At 37.9% G+C, this 14,380-nt stretch overlaps 1 pseudogene; it reads left to right on the top strand.

The window, feature by feature from the left end:
• The first annotated feature begins 8,500 nt into the window (after window positions 1-8,500).
• On the top strand, window positions 8,501-8,619 carry LOC111740052 (annotated as a pseudogene).
• The last annotated feature ends 5,761 nt before the right edge of the window (window positions 8,620-14,380 follow it).

Below are 14,380 nucleotides of genomic sequence, written 5' to 3' on the forward strand. Positions count from 1 at the left end.
AAAAAAAAAAGTTATAGAATAGCTTTGGATCTTAATGTTGTCTTCTGTGCCAGGATCTTAATACATTTCACAAATATTAATTATATAAGGTTTACATAATTCCTGCAGGATAGGTCTATTGGTATCGCTTGAAAGCTATGACTACACAGAGCCTGAAGCAGCACATTAGACAAAATGTCAAAGCAAATTTAAAAAAATCTTTTAAGCTATTGGACTGTGGTAGAAATTTATATTTCATATACCCAAGGTAAAATCCGTGACTAGGTAACTGTTAAGAGGAAAAAAATTGTGGAATGTTACCAAGTGTGATCTTTAGAAAACATGTCTATTCAATACCAAATAAGCTTAATGGCAGAATACAGCTTTGATGATAGTATCTTCTAGTTACAGTCCAAATTCTGACACCTGATTTTTTTTTTCCATCAAGGAGGAAATAAGGACATGGGAACTTTAGTGCAGGTGTTGAACATGAAAAGAATTGGAAGAGAGAAGGTTTTATTTGGTTGATTTTTCTTCTTCTTTTTTTTTTTTTTTTGCCATGGTTGTAAACTTCAAGCTATCATTCAGACTGCACACTGGTTAGAACATATATTTTCTTATATGGGGATATTAAAATATGTGTTACCTTTTAAATTATGATATTCTCACCAGCTTTGTGTAGTCCAGAAATATAACCATATTACTGACAGAGTCGATATACCCACAGTTGTATCTGTGATAGATTGTTACTGGTGTTGTCTGCCCCTTATTAAATCCTTTCAATTTCTGTTGGAAAAGCTTTTGTGATCCCACAGACAGATCACAGACAGATACCATTATATTGGCATTGAACTTTTATTTGATTGCTAAACACTTTATACTATATGATTCTTGCTTTGTACTATGATTTGGATTCTTTAGAAAGAACAGTAACAATTATTGTAAAGATAAAAGAATGCCATCTTTACTGACTATGCAGAAGCTACAGTGCACTGTCTCTATGTGTTTAGGGAAATGTCTAAGACTCCAGTCTTCTACTGAATTAATCTAATGTGTTATATTATGAGAGGACTTCAATACATCTCAGAATTACAACATGAGGGAGTCTTGATGCCCATTTTTTCAACAGAAGGTCCTAAGGAAATCTGGTAGACTGGTAGACTGAACTCCTCTCTTAGCCTGAGAAAAGAGGCAAGTTATTGGTGGATCACATACTCTACGGGTCATGGGACTTCTTGCTGTTGATGGATGCTGAATGAGAAGCAACATCAAGATGGATATGGCTATCACTCAACCAGTGGGCAATCCTGGATATTTTGTTTTAAAAATTACAGTGTTGATGGAGATGGCATTCGAGAGGAGAGCCCTGGAATTCTCCTTTTTGAAGAATACAGACAGGTCTGATCAGGAGAAAGGATTAACAATTTTCGAGGCTAAATGATCATTCATCGTTTACATCCTAGGAAATGTTGGTGGGGAAGGAAGTGTGATATCAAATTGCATGTGGAAACTGGGTAAGAAATGGACAGTAGGAAGGGGCAGCAGCTGTTTCAGAATTTCTGCATAGGACACATGGGACAAGAGGGGGGACTGAAAGAATATCAGACAAACAGATATTTTTGAAGAATTGGATGAGAGGTGTTAAGAGAAAGAGACTCAAAGATGACTTATGATTTTCATCCTGTGCAACTAGAAAGCTGGAGTTACCATCAACTGAGATGGCGAAGGCTTCAGGTGGAGCCTTCCTTACAGCATGCAGTGGCTGGGACATACTTCCTTTCTAGATACCCACATGGCTCATTCCCTCACCTCCCTAAAACCTTTGCTCAAATATCATGTAAAATGTGTAAAACAGAGCAAGACATGTAGAGTACAAAAGTCTCTGTGAGACTTACCCTGCCCAACATTTTTAAATTGCAGTCTGTTCCACCTGCCAACACCAAAGTCCAGTGCCCCTTATCTGCCTCTTGCTTCTGCTTTTTCTTTAATGTCTTCCTCCCTCATCCCTTACCTTCCCCACACCCCGGGATTTCGTCTCTTGTTTACTGTGATATTTCTAGTGCTAAATACTGTGCAGCACTTAGAGAATTCTCAAAATGTATTTGTTGAACTGAATGAACTAAATAACATTTTTTGAGGGCTGGCCAAATGAAGATTTAATTCAAAATTTTCCTTAGATCACTCAAAAATAAGACATTGGCAAACTTGCTTGTTCTCAGGTGCTTATGTTTAGTGTTTCCAAATAGCGTTTTTGAAAAATGAGCCAGCCTTTTAGTTTTCATTGAGGATTACGAAAGCTAAACTTTAAAATCAGCTTTTTCTTTTTCTTTTCTTTTTTTTTTTTTTTGAGCTATGCTCATACAAAACACTTCTTTTTAAAACGTAGGCCTTTTTTTTCTTTTTTGCCATAGATATCACTTCAAAATAGCTGAAATTTCTTAAACTCTGTCCAATTAAGAAAATGTTGCCTTTCAACTCAGCTACAGAAGATAAAGATACCTCCACTATTTGAACATCTTCGAGAATTTTCAGAATAATTAAAAATAGCCTGGTGATCGAAAATGATTTGAGTTCGAGGGAGGCACTGCTAGCAATTTCCCAGCTGTGTTCGAGAATGTTAAGTCAGGTCAGGCGCCGAGTGTTGAGGGTGTAATTCAGTCACTAAGAAGCTGAAGAACAGAATGGGTGTTTTCTTGGCCTTACAGACTCTGCATTCTGCCTTCACTGGTGATTCTGAAATAATCATAGTGTTTTAGTCCAAGCAGTAGAAGTGATGTGAGGTCCTGATTAAAATCAGTCCTGCATCCTGTGAGCACCTGTGTCAACCCCACAGGGCTGACATCCCATGACATGGCTGCTGTTAAAATCACCCAGGCTGGCACATCCCCCAACCTCATTATCACACAAATTCTCATGGTACTTTCTGCCTTAAAGAGGAATGTTTCATTATTCAGCGGCTACCAAAAAAAAAAAAAACATGAGCTTAAAATAATAGCAACATAATCATCCTGAAGCCTTAGAGATAATGGTATCAGATTATATCAACTTGAAGAGCAACCTATAAAAAATCTCAAATAAAGGAAAAGGCATGTATTAAAAACATGTGCCTTGCTTGTTCAGTGAGGACCACTGTCCATTCTTGAGGTGGGAAGGGGCTCTGCCTTCTTGAAATGCAGCAGCATTAACTATACACAGAGGAGTGACAAAGGAGAGTACCCCTGACCTTGTGCTGGAGGATGGACAGGGAACTGTGTTTGCTGTTGTGGGTGTGACACTGGAGGACAGATGACCATTCCCCACCTCTCCTCCAGAAGAGATACCATGTTCCCTGATTGAAATGAAAAATGGGGCTTAAGTTCTCACTAGAAGGAAAAGGAACATGCATTGACAAGAAAAGGCTTGTGGTACCCAAAACCTCAAAGGCAAATGTGGCTGCTGAAGGAGCAAAATATTACTGCTTCACCAAGAGCAAAGTTTCAGTTTGGAGAGTTATCAGAAAGAGGGGAGATGTGGTTTTGAGATTTAGAAATTTACAGCCAAGTATTTGTTTAAAAAACTTAAATGTCATTAGTGACAACTGCCTTTTGTCTTAAAACAAATTTTTAAAAGCTGCTCTGAAGCATTGACTTAAAATTTTCTTTTACTATGGAAACTATAAACACACTGTTTATATCTGATTTAGAGTCTTGTTTGTTTGTTTTTGTTAAGAACTTTTACAAATAGTAATACACTGGAAGCAATGTAAATGTCTAACTGTGAAGTGCTAGTCAGATAAACTAGCACGCATTCAACATTTATTTGACTGGGCAAAACTACTAAGCAACTGTTTAAAAGAATGAAGTGGTTCATTTATGTATTGATAGGTAAAAATGGTTATAATATATTGAGTTAATATTTTGTACCTTTGTATTTCACAATATATTGAAAAAGCAAGCTATGGAATAAAATTTCATTGTGATGAAATAGTTAAAATATGTTTGTGTGAGGGAAGAAAATGGTTTAGAAAGTTACAGTGGTTATCTTTAGCAAGTGAGCTTTGGGTCAGATTCACTTTTTATGCTCTTTTTTTGTTTTGCCTGAAATTTTTTAATACTTTGTATTGTCTTCATCATTAAATATGTACATATGTATTATTAACAGTTTATTCCCTCTTTATCAAGAGTTAATGTGGCTGTAGTACCTGCTAGATGGCCATTTCTATCTTGAAAATCTTGATTCAAAAATCTTTCTGATGGAGCCCTCAAAAATAAGATCTTACAGAAACTGATAATCCCAGAAAGAGTTACAGAATATCACTGACGTAATGGGCAGGGAAGGTTCTGGGAAGGAATTGACTTAAAGTGATATTATATTTTCTAAAACCAGAGTGCTGCATAAATCATTGATCAGGACAACCATTCTGGATAGTATTTTAAGAGGCTCTGATCTAACTGACCAGTATTTAAGGTACTTTGTTAGTTTTTAAGATCTTTAGCATTTGTCACTAATGGGAGCAATTTTAAATTAAAACACTAGTCTAAGATTTTCAAAATAAAATTTTTTCAACTTAGATATCAAATAAGAAAAACAGTCTTTAGAAGAATATATTGTTTGTTTTTCTTTTGGCAACATTAAATTTGTTATATCATCTTTCAATAAAATAATCAATAAGATGTGATTTAGGCAAATGCTGGAGGATCTATTATTAATACTCCATGGCATTATCAGAGCACAATGCAAGTTCATACAGAGAGAGGGCTGGAAGAGCCTTTGTAATATGCGCCAACCTCTTCATATTACAGATAAAATTAGACATGTTGGAGAGCCGAGAAATTCATATTTTTATCACGCATTATACTATGTTCATTTCATCTGCAATTTCATCTGATTCTTCCAACAACCCATGAGCTAGACAGTACTATTTCCATTTAGTAGTTCTGGTCACTGAATCTCAAAAGTTAAGTAATGAGATGTAGATCACACCATCGGTGTGACAAAGCTAGGCTTTGAACCCAGATCTGTTATCTTTTACTCACTTCAGCCCCTACTGCCTTGAACTGCCAAATCAGTTGATAAATCCTTTTGTGTAAATCTAGGCTCTAGAATTTCTTCCAACTCTGATCTTCTTCCCCATCCCACACATACTGTTGATTGAGAATCTTATCATCTATTCCTAAACTGTTACAGTAACTCCTAAATAGTCACTGGTCATCCTTTTCCTTCTCACGGTCTCTCTACTCTTTTGGGACTCATTCAGGCCAAGCCAAATTGCCTGCTCCCCTCTAAAGGAGGAGAAGCAGACCCAGATCTGCTTAAGAGTCTTCTGAGTGCTCAGACTGAGGTTGCTAATTCCATTTCTGCTAAAAGGAATGAAGGTTCCATGGAGGAGTGGCTAATTCTATGTCTGGGTTAGGAAATGTATATGATGTACCTGGAATATCTTGTTATACCAGATATTAAAGATGCTATCATACTACCAGGATCCTAACAAAAAGACTTAGAACATCTTAACAAGGCCCCCACCGGCCAAAGATAGGACAAGTTGAGCATTAATAAGGATAATTGCAATAGATTGAACCACATTGTTTAAACTCATGAGTTCATAGTGATACCAAAAATGAAGCAATGATAACACAAAACCATTGATCTCCATTGAAGGATGCTTATTAACCAACATATTATTTTGAAAATTAATAAATAGAAAGAATTAAGTACTTTTTATTGATCGATTGATCATTAGATCTTATTTTGCGTTTATTTTATTAGGTGTACCATGGGGTGAGCAAATATTAAATGATGGAATGACTAACTATATAAAAGTAGCCCAATCAATACATAAGACAGCATGGTAGAAATAGAATATCACCGACGGCATGATCTCATGAGTTAATGTAATGGATCTTGGCACTGACCATCAGTGGCTGACAGCATCATGAAGTGTGACACAACCAGGTACTATATCTCTGGATGGAAGAACATACCATCTTCTATAAAATAGTCATGCCGCATTGAAAGGAATGCACATCTGATCAGGCCTCCACATCTAACAATCAAGTTGCAGGATATGCAGAGGACCGAGGAATAACACCTACGATGTTAAATAATACCATAGGAATGAAATCAGCAAACTCAGGACTATAGAAAACTCTACAGGACAAACAACATGGTTTCTTCAATAAATAAATTCCAAGGGAAGAAGAGACAAGACTGAGAGAAAGATGAAGGGCAGAAGTTACAGGCTAAAACGAGACTTAGTTGACATAGCAACCAATCATTATTGTGGACTTTATTTGGATCGTGGATCAAATGAAAACTAAAAATAAATGATGACATTTATGAGATAATTATAAATTTAATCATTGACTACATATTTAATGTTATGAAGGTATTATTTTCAGCATGATAATGATATAGCCTTTATGTTTTCAACAAAAATCCTTATCTTTTAGAGATACACTGTTATATTTAGATAAGAAATGCTATCATGCCTAGGATTTGCTTCAAAATAATACCGGAGTGAGATAATAGGTGGGGTTGTTATAGAAAAAAATTAGTGTGAGTTAATTCTTGAAACTAAGCAGAAGCAACATAAGGATTCATTATACTATTCTCTTCCATTTTATAGATGATTAAATTTCTCCACTATAAAAAATTTGTAAAAACAATCTTCCAGAACTCTCTATTTCTTACAGAAACAAGTCCAAACTCCTTAGCAAGTGGCTTAAGATCTTAATTACAGGCAGAACAAAAGAAAAGAGATACAGGTACTCATGGTGTGAGAGGCTAGAGAAGCATGTGGGTCATTCTCCTCTGGGAAGTCTTCCCCAAGACGAATACAGCTGCCACGTATCTTCAGGCCTTTGCCCATGCCAGTTCCTCATTCTAGAACATCATACTCCTCCATTCTGTGCCAGCAAAAGTCTCTTCATCCTGCGAGCTCAAATTTCTCCTGAAGTTGTTTGCGTATGTTAGCCCCAATAGACTTTCGCCATTGGAAAGCAGGACCCTGCCTTAGTTTCATACCCCTCCTTCCCACGTGTGAGTACACACATTGTGGGTCCTCAGTACCTGTTGAATTGGACTAAGGTAACTAAGGCTCAGAGATGTGGACACTGAGGTGACCCAGCTCATGCATGGCTGAACTTAGACCAAAAATCTCATGTGTGTAGGAAAATAAGTCCCCTGACTTTGAAGTCTCCAAAACCCTTTCAACATTGTGCACCACACTTCTCCCTTTGAAGAGTTAGGATTTAAGAGTCATGGTCTCCGAGAGAAGTAACACATTAACTTAGAGCAGCTGAAAGTTACTTCTCTATTGCCATGCACTGGCATGTAGATGAGCGTAGAGCCTGGTCAAAGTAGCCTATAAGACAAATATGTTTTGACAGTGGAAAGTGGCTTGTGAGCTGGGACACCACCTGGATAAAATGTTGTACAGTAAGAGGCTCCACGAATGCGCTGGACACTAAAAGGCCCCTGGGGAAGCAAAGAAAGGAGAGGAGATCAATTCAGCCTCCTTCACAAGGTCACACCTCAGCATATGAAATTCGGAAGGGAATTATAATTGCTTTCCGGACAAGCTTGCTATCTTTGGGCAACCACCCTTACCTGCACATCTTTATGAAATAAAATTTCACTCTAGATAAGTGAACCCAGCAAAAATTATCTTAAAGGATTCACTGGTAGAGGAATTTAAAAGAAAATGTAGAAAGCGAGAGCCTTCTCATGTCTTCTCAGTTTCCCGGCAATGGAGGCTGCCAGTAAGTGTCCTGTCCCTAAACATCATTCCCCCTAAACTGCTGTGAACTGCTTGCTCCCTTGAACTATGCCAACCTGCCAAGCTTGGCATAAATATAGATTAGCTATTGTCTTGGTTTCCTAGGGCTGTCATAAAAAATTACCACAAACTTGGATGGCTTAAAACAACACAAATTTATTCTCTCACTGTTCTGGAAGCTAGAAGTTTAAAACCAAGGTTTCAGCAAGGCCATGCTCTCTCTCAAGCCTGGAGGGAAGGATCCGGCCTAGCTCGGGGTAGCCCCAGGCATTCCTTGGCTTGTGCAAACATTAACTCCAATCTCTACCCTCCCCACCCCCCCGCCCCTTTACATGGCCTTCCTCCCCTAAGTCTGTCTGTGTTCAGATTCCCTTCTTATAAGGACACTAGTCATCCAGTCCTATGGGATCAGGGCCCACCCTAAATCTGTATGATCCCATCTTAACTTGGTTACATCTGCCCAAGACCAGATTTCTAAATAAGGTCACATTTACAAGTTTTAGAAGTTAGGGCTTCAATGTATCTTTTTACAGGGACACAGTTCAGGCCATACTAGCTATATCGTTTTTCATATCTAAGCCATGTTTATAAAAGACCCTTCCCCACTGATAAAAGAAGCAGTCAATAACTTAATTATAAATTATTTTCATTCAAGACAGCAGCTGCTATCACCTCAAGAATTTTTTTACTTGTTTACTTGTTTAATTTATTGATTAGTTATGCTTGTAGAAGGCTGGTTGAGACTGTTTAAATCAGATATCTTTCGTCTATGACCATGCCACCCTAAACAAGCCCAATCCCATCTGATCTCAGAAGCTAAGCAGGGTTGGGCCTGGTTAGTACTTGGATGAGAGACCACCTAGGAAGACCAGATGCTGTAGGCATAAAAAATAAAAAAATAAGGTCCTTGCAATCTGTGAGGTCAACCAAGGGCTGCCTCGCCTAAAAAAAAATTAAAAATGACAACAATAAATAAAAAATAACAATAATAACAAAGATAAATCAGATATCTTTCAACCACAGTTCTGTGGACCCCTCTGAAGGGGACATAACACATGGAGACAGCTTCCCTGGTCCCTGACCACTAAATAACAGAGGACCCTACAAGCATTGTGATAGCAAGATTAAAGAAAAAGAGAGGAGGAAAAGAGGGAGAACAGACCAAAGTGAAGAGGGAGGAAATAATGCCTTCACATATTTCTAAACTTATCAGACTCATTGGAAACCAACAATCTAAATTAATGAGATTTTTAATGGCCTCCTCAAAGCTTCACACAGAAAGAGTTGTACTAAGCGTAGCAGTTCTGCTTACTCAGCTAGCCTGCTAACCACGAGAAGGCTTTGGACGCTTCAGGAGCATTCTTGTTTGGACACGCCTAGTAGCATGTGTACTGTTTGGGAGGCCTGTGGCAAATTTCAAGGGCACTGTTTCACTTCTGCTCTGTCATTTGGTACAATTTATTACTATATTGTTTTTCACATTGTACCTTAGGTAGAGTCAGAAAGAGAATCGAAAGACCAAAAAGTTGCAGAAGATAAAAATAGTGCCTATGCTTTTTTGGTGTAGCTGGTTGCACTGCAGATATGATGCCTTTCCTCTGTGTGCAGGGCGGGTATGTGTGACCTACTCCCGAAAAAGTATCTTCTTCTCAGTCTTTTTTTTTTTTTAATTAAATTTATTGGGGTAACATTGGTTAATAACACTATATAAATTTCAGGTGTAGAACTATTATTGGATGTGGGACATAGGAGGTCACAGGAATCTTTCATGGAAAAATGTAGGAATCATGACATTCTAGAATAGTGGATTTCTGTCTGCAAGTGTGAAAAGTGTGTGTGTGTGTGTGTGTGTGTGTGTGTGTGTGTGTGATGTATGTATATGTATGTTTCTGGGTGAGATGTGTTTCCCTTCTTAGCAGCTTCCTTCCTTACTAAAATAATTAGAAGAATTTTAAAAGGGAGAGGCCAAATAGCACTGGAAAGAATTTCTTATTAAGGAAAAATTAACATTCAGTAGATTAATACATTTTGTGGAATATCTAAAATTCAACTCTCCCTTCCCATCAAAAAGCAGGATATTCTATACATTTAACAACTGTAATTATATACACCCATGTATTCTGAATGTAACTAGAATGTTTATTAGGTAGAACATGGATATTTATTTGGTTCTGTAGCTTCCTATTGAATTTTTTTTGAATGATAGCTTTCCTTATATAAATCAACATCTGAAAGATCAACATGTGGAATTCTTTCCCCTGGAAAAACTACAATTATACTTCTAGTAGGTTTAATTACTTAAATAGTTTTGCTTGTATATGCAACAGAAATATTCTAAGAAAAGCAAGAGGTCTGCAGTCTAAGGCCTTTATTATTTGGGTTATTCTTAAAGGAATAAAAAAATTTAAAGCTCTGATACTAAAAAGAAAGTTCCTTGATGAGAACTGAGTTCATGCTGAGATATAAAGTTACAAAGCAAGAGAACAGCTTCATTATATTTTTTAAATCCCAGGGAGAGCCATTGTTTTGCCAAAGCAATGTGGTAAGACCGCCTGGGACCCAACATCAGTGCCCAGGAGACTAAGAGTAAAGAGCTTTAGAAGCTTTGAATTTTTTTCTAAAACAATTAAGATTAAAAGAGTTAATCAGGAAATCTGAGGTTATGTAAGGGGTGAACAGGTCAACCAGATCATATATCTGGTTTGGGGCACATGCTTGCAATGACCTAACTTTTCCGTGGAAGATTGTACTTTATGATAACTCTTCAAGAATGAAAGAAGTGACAGGAAACATTAAAGTCTGAAAAGTGATCCTCACCACCACTGATAATCTGAGAACATCCTGGCCTCTCCAGAGACATCTGACAGAGGAAAGCAGATGAGCTAGCTGGGGCTCAAACCCTGAAGGGCCTGACAGGAAGAAGAAGGAAAGTGGTTCATGTTTGGTGAAGCAGCTTGTTTGCCGGGACAAGTCATCCTGGCCAATTTAGAGGCTACCATCTCTACCATGGCTGGCCTGGCCACCTCAAGACCTCCTCTTCAAAGATGGCACAGCTGCCGCTTGAGACTTTACATGGCACTTACAGCAGAAACTTGAGGTAGATCTGGAATATATCTTCTGAAACTCTAAGGCTCAATACCCACGATAAATTCTTCTCAAAATTAGTGGGAAGAAGTCATTCACTAAGAACCACCCAGGAAAAACCAAAAGCCTTCTGAGATGGTGCGTGAAGGGACAGGAGTCCTAGGGAAGAGAGACAACTTCTCGACTTAATTGGAGCTGGGTTTGTGGAAGGCACAGAAAATTTGAACTAGAGAGACAAAGTTCACTGACATATACCAGTTGATACCTCATTAAGCCTTTGCTAGTTAAAGTGATATCATTTATCATCTTTCTTAAGCTGTGCCTGTTCTGGTCAAACTTTCCCAACAGTAGCAACTTGGGTTTGAAAGGGCACCTGTGTTCCTTATGAAGCACTTACTACAATGTTTTTAACAACCCAAATAGGACCTGTGTTTAAATCATAATGCCTGACAAAAAAAATTATGCTATTTTGCGGTTACGCAGTGAACAAGGTGTCACTCAGGCCTTGCTGTAAACTCAGTGGTTCTACCTGCTCATTTTCTTTTCACTTGTGACACTAACGGCCCATTTTAGCATCACGTTCAGAAAATATGAACAAACTCCACTGCGCCTTCGAGCAGTTTCCGCAGGTTGTGATGACAGTAAGTAATAGGCACCAGATCCCCATCTGCAATGGGAACGTTGGCTCTCATCACCCAGACTCCTAAATGTGAGAATTATATTGTGTATTCATTTTCTTGATTTTATTTTTATAAAAATACACTTTTCTCGGAATCAAACTTAAACACTGATTTTCCTTTTTGGTGAGGAATTTGGCAGAACATAGGCAATTAGCTAGGAGCCGTGTAAATTCAGGAAACTTGATTAACAGTTAGATCAAAATTCATCTAAGAATTTAGGTTTAAGCGCTCGTGGATAAAGTATCCTTTAGAAAGCATTAGCAGTTTGGCTTTAAATGGGACATTGGATTAATTCAATCTGTGCTTCCTTTCTACATGGCATCATTTCAAAGTATAAATTCAATTTATGGTATGGGAAATGGATATGATATGCATAAGCTTCTCTTGATTTAACAAGGATGACGAATTCAATGTTCTGGTAAATAAAATATTCCAAATAACCGAGCTTTCTCTATATAATGTAGGTTGTTGCTTCTAAAACGGGGCGGGGGAGGGGAGAAAACAACATATTTAAAACTGTATTTAACATTTATTGGAATGGTCATTGATCAGCTCCATGCTTCCATCTGCCATCTTTTTAGATAAAGAGTATTAAATGAGATAAGCTTTAGTATCTGCTCTTTATAATCTAAAACAGATTCTTAACCTGAGGTTTACCAAAACGTGGATGACCCATAAATGAGAACCATAAAGTCCATGAAATGCCTAAAATTGTATCCAACATAGCATGTATATACCTATGTGCCTTTTCTCCTTGGGAGAAGATCCATAGATTGTATCTAATACTTGAACATCTAACATTCATTCTGCGATTAATTTGATGCTTATATGATTTACTCTTTCTTTGAAAATTCATAAGGTTCTTTGGCATGGTCTGGTGCTTGAGAGTATACTAATACTAACAGTAGTACTGGCTCAAGTTTATTTGGGCCATGGCTTTCAACCTACTGATGGATCTTGCATGCTTCATCTCACCCGAGGATTACCCACAAAGGCAGAGATTATCCTTTCAAGTTATGGATAAGGACATAGGGGCACAGAATGACTCTGGGATGTCACTGAGGCCGTCAGCGAGAGCCCTGGGAGTCAGTATAGGTGTTTTAACTTCCTGGTCTGGTGTTCTTTCCATTATAGTTCATTATATAGAATATCATAAAAGCTACATTTCAATGCACACGAGCTCAGTATTTTTGGATGCCACTTATGTTACTTAAGGTCTTCAAATTCTAAGACCCCCATAACTGGTCCAAAATTAATCAGACTAGTGGTAAGTATGAATTTCAATTTAAAAATGGAAAATACTATCCTGAGCATGCAGTTCTTCGGGCTCCCGCTCCTTATATTCTAATAAAAACATTCAAATAGAACCTTGTGGATTCCACACAGCTTTCAGGCGCAACATGGCATTCAATCCTCGCAAGCTCTTGGTAGTCAGCTACTACTCCCATTATGTAGATGAGGAAAATTGAGACTACTAGAAGTGAAGCCACATGTCTGAAACCACAGAGACAGGGCAGAGCCAGAACTCAGTGCCAACCCCAACTTTGCACCTGTTCATTGTACCACAGCTGTCTTTACAGTGTTCTTAGGGCATCGGGGTACACAGGCTAGGAAATAGGCTGTCAGGTGAGACCACTTTCATGGACTCAGGCATTGGAGAGGGAGCTGTATGCAAAATAAATTCTATGGTAAGATAAACAGTGCATTCCCTGGAGTCTAGATTTGAAGAACTGTCCTAAAACTTCAGAATCTTCCTCTATATCAAGCAAGGGATAAATTTATCCCTGACCAGCTCTGAGACTGGAACTGGAAGAAAACTACTGAGACGGAAATTCACCCTGGCTCAAAATGCAGCCCACAATGTTTTATAAAAACTGTGTTTATAGACTTGTATTTTTTTTTTCTTTACAGAAGAATACACAATTGACTTCAAAGCAGGGACTATGATACAGGTTTAGGATAAGAAAGGCTATTATTGCTTCTGATATCTTACTGGCTTTTCACAAATTCCATAAGAACCCAAACCCAATAATTATCCTATTATCTTATGCCAACATTAAACCTTTTTCCCAAGTAGTTCTATGACATTAAGTGTCTGGCAGAGATATTCATATGATCAGGCAGCACTGAAAGCACATTGTAATGCACTGGAAGATGCTTGATTTATGTATTTTGATTTTCATTTCTGGGCATAAATATATAAAATAACGAAAGAATGTTTCGTCAGTTCAAAGGAAAGAACCGCTCAAGTTCAGCTAGTCTGATTCTACCCCACAGTGGTGGAGGAGCAGCTCAGCGAAGTTGCCATTCCAGAGCTGCAAAGAACTTGGGTTTAGGGCCCATGACCCTGCTTTGGAATTCCAAATCTGCCATTTAGCAGACAAGGCATTAAATCTTATAAGGTGCCAGCCAAGTGTTAGGCACTTTAGAGACATTTTCTTATCTGACTCTACAGCAGCCCTGGAAGGTTAGTATTAAAAATAAATACTTACTAGTATTTATTTCTAGTATTTAAATACTTACTAGTATTTATTTCCAAATGGAAAAACAGAGGCCTAAGGAGGTCCAATAATCTGTCTAAACACACAGAGCTAGTGGCGCCCAAATTTGAACCTGTCTCTCTGTCATTAAACCCATGCTCTTTCTATTATTTGGTGCCTCTTTCTTGGGCTTCATTGTCTCCATCTGTAAACCATGATCATTCAACATACCTTTTAGGATTGTTGGGTCATAAGAGGTTACACTACCAAGAGCAATTCTGATACACAAGAGGTCTTTGATCAATAGTGTTCCTCTTCCTACACTTTGTTCTGGTAATAGTTCTGATTTTGTTTGTCGATTTCATTAGGTTGATTGATTAGGGCTTTGTTTTGTTTAGATT

Source organism: Pteropus vampyrus, unplaced genomic scaffold (assembly GCF_000151845.1).
Source record: "Pteropus vampyrus isolate Shadow unplaced genomic scaffold, Pvam_2.0 Scaffold56, whole genome shotgun sequence".
Lineage (NCBI taxonomy): Eukaryota > Metazoa > Chordata > Mammalia > Chiroptera > Pteropodidae > Pteropus > Pteropus vampyrus.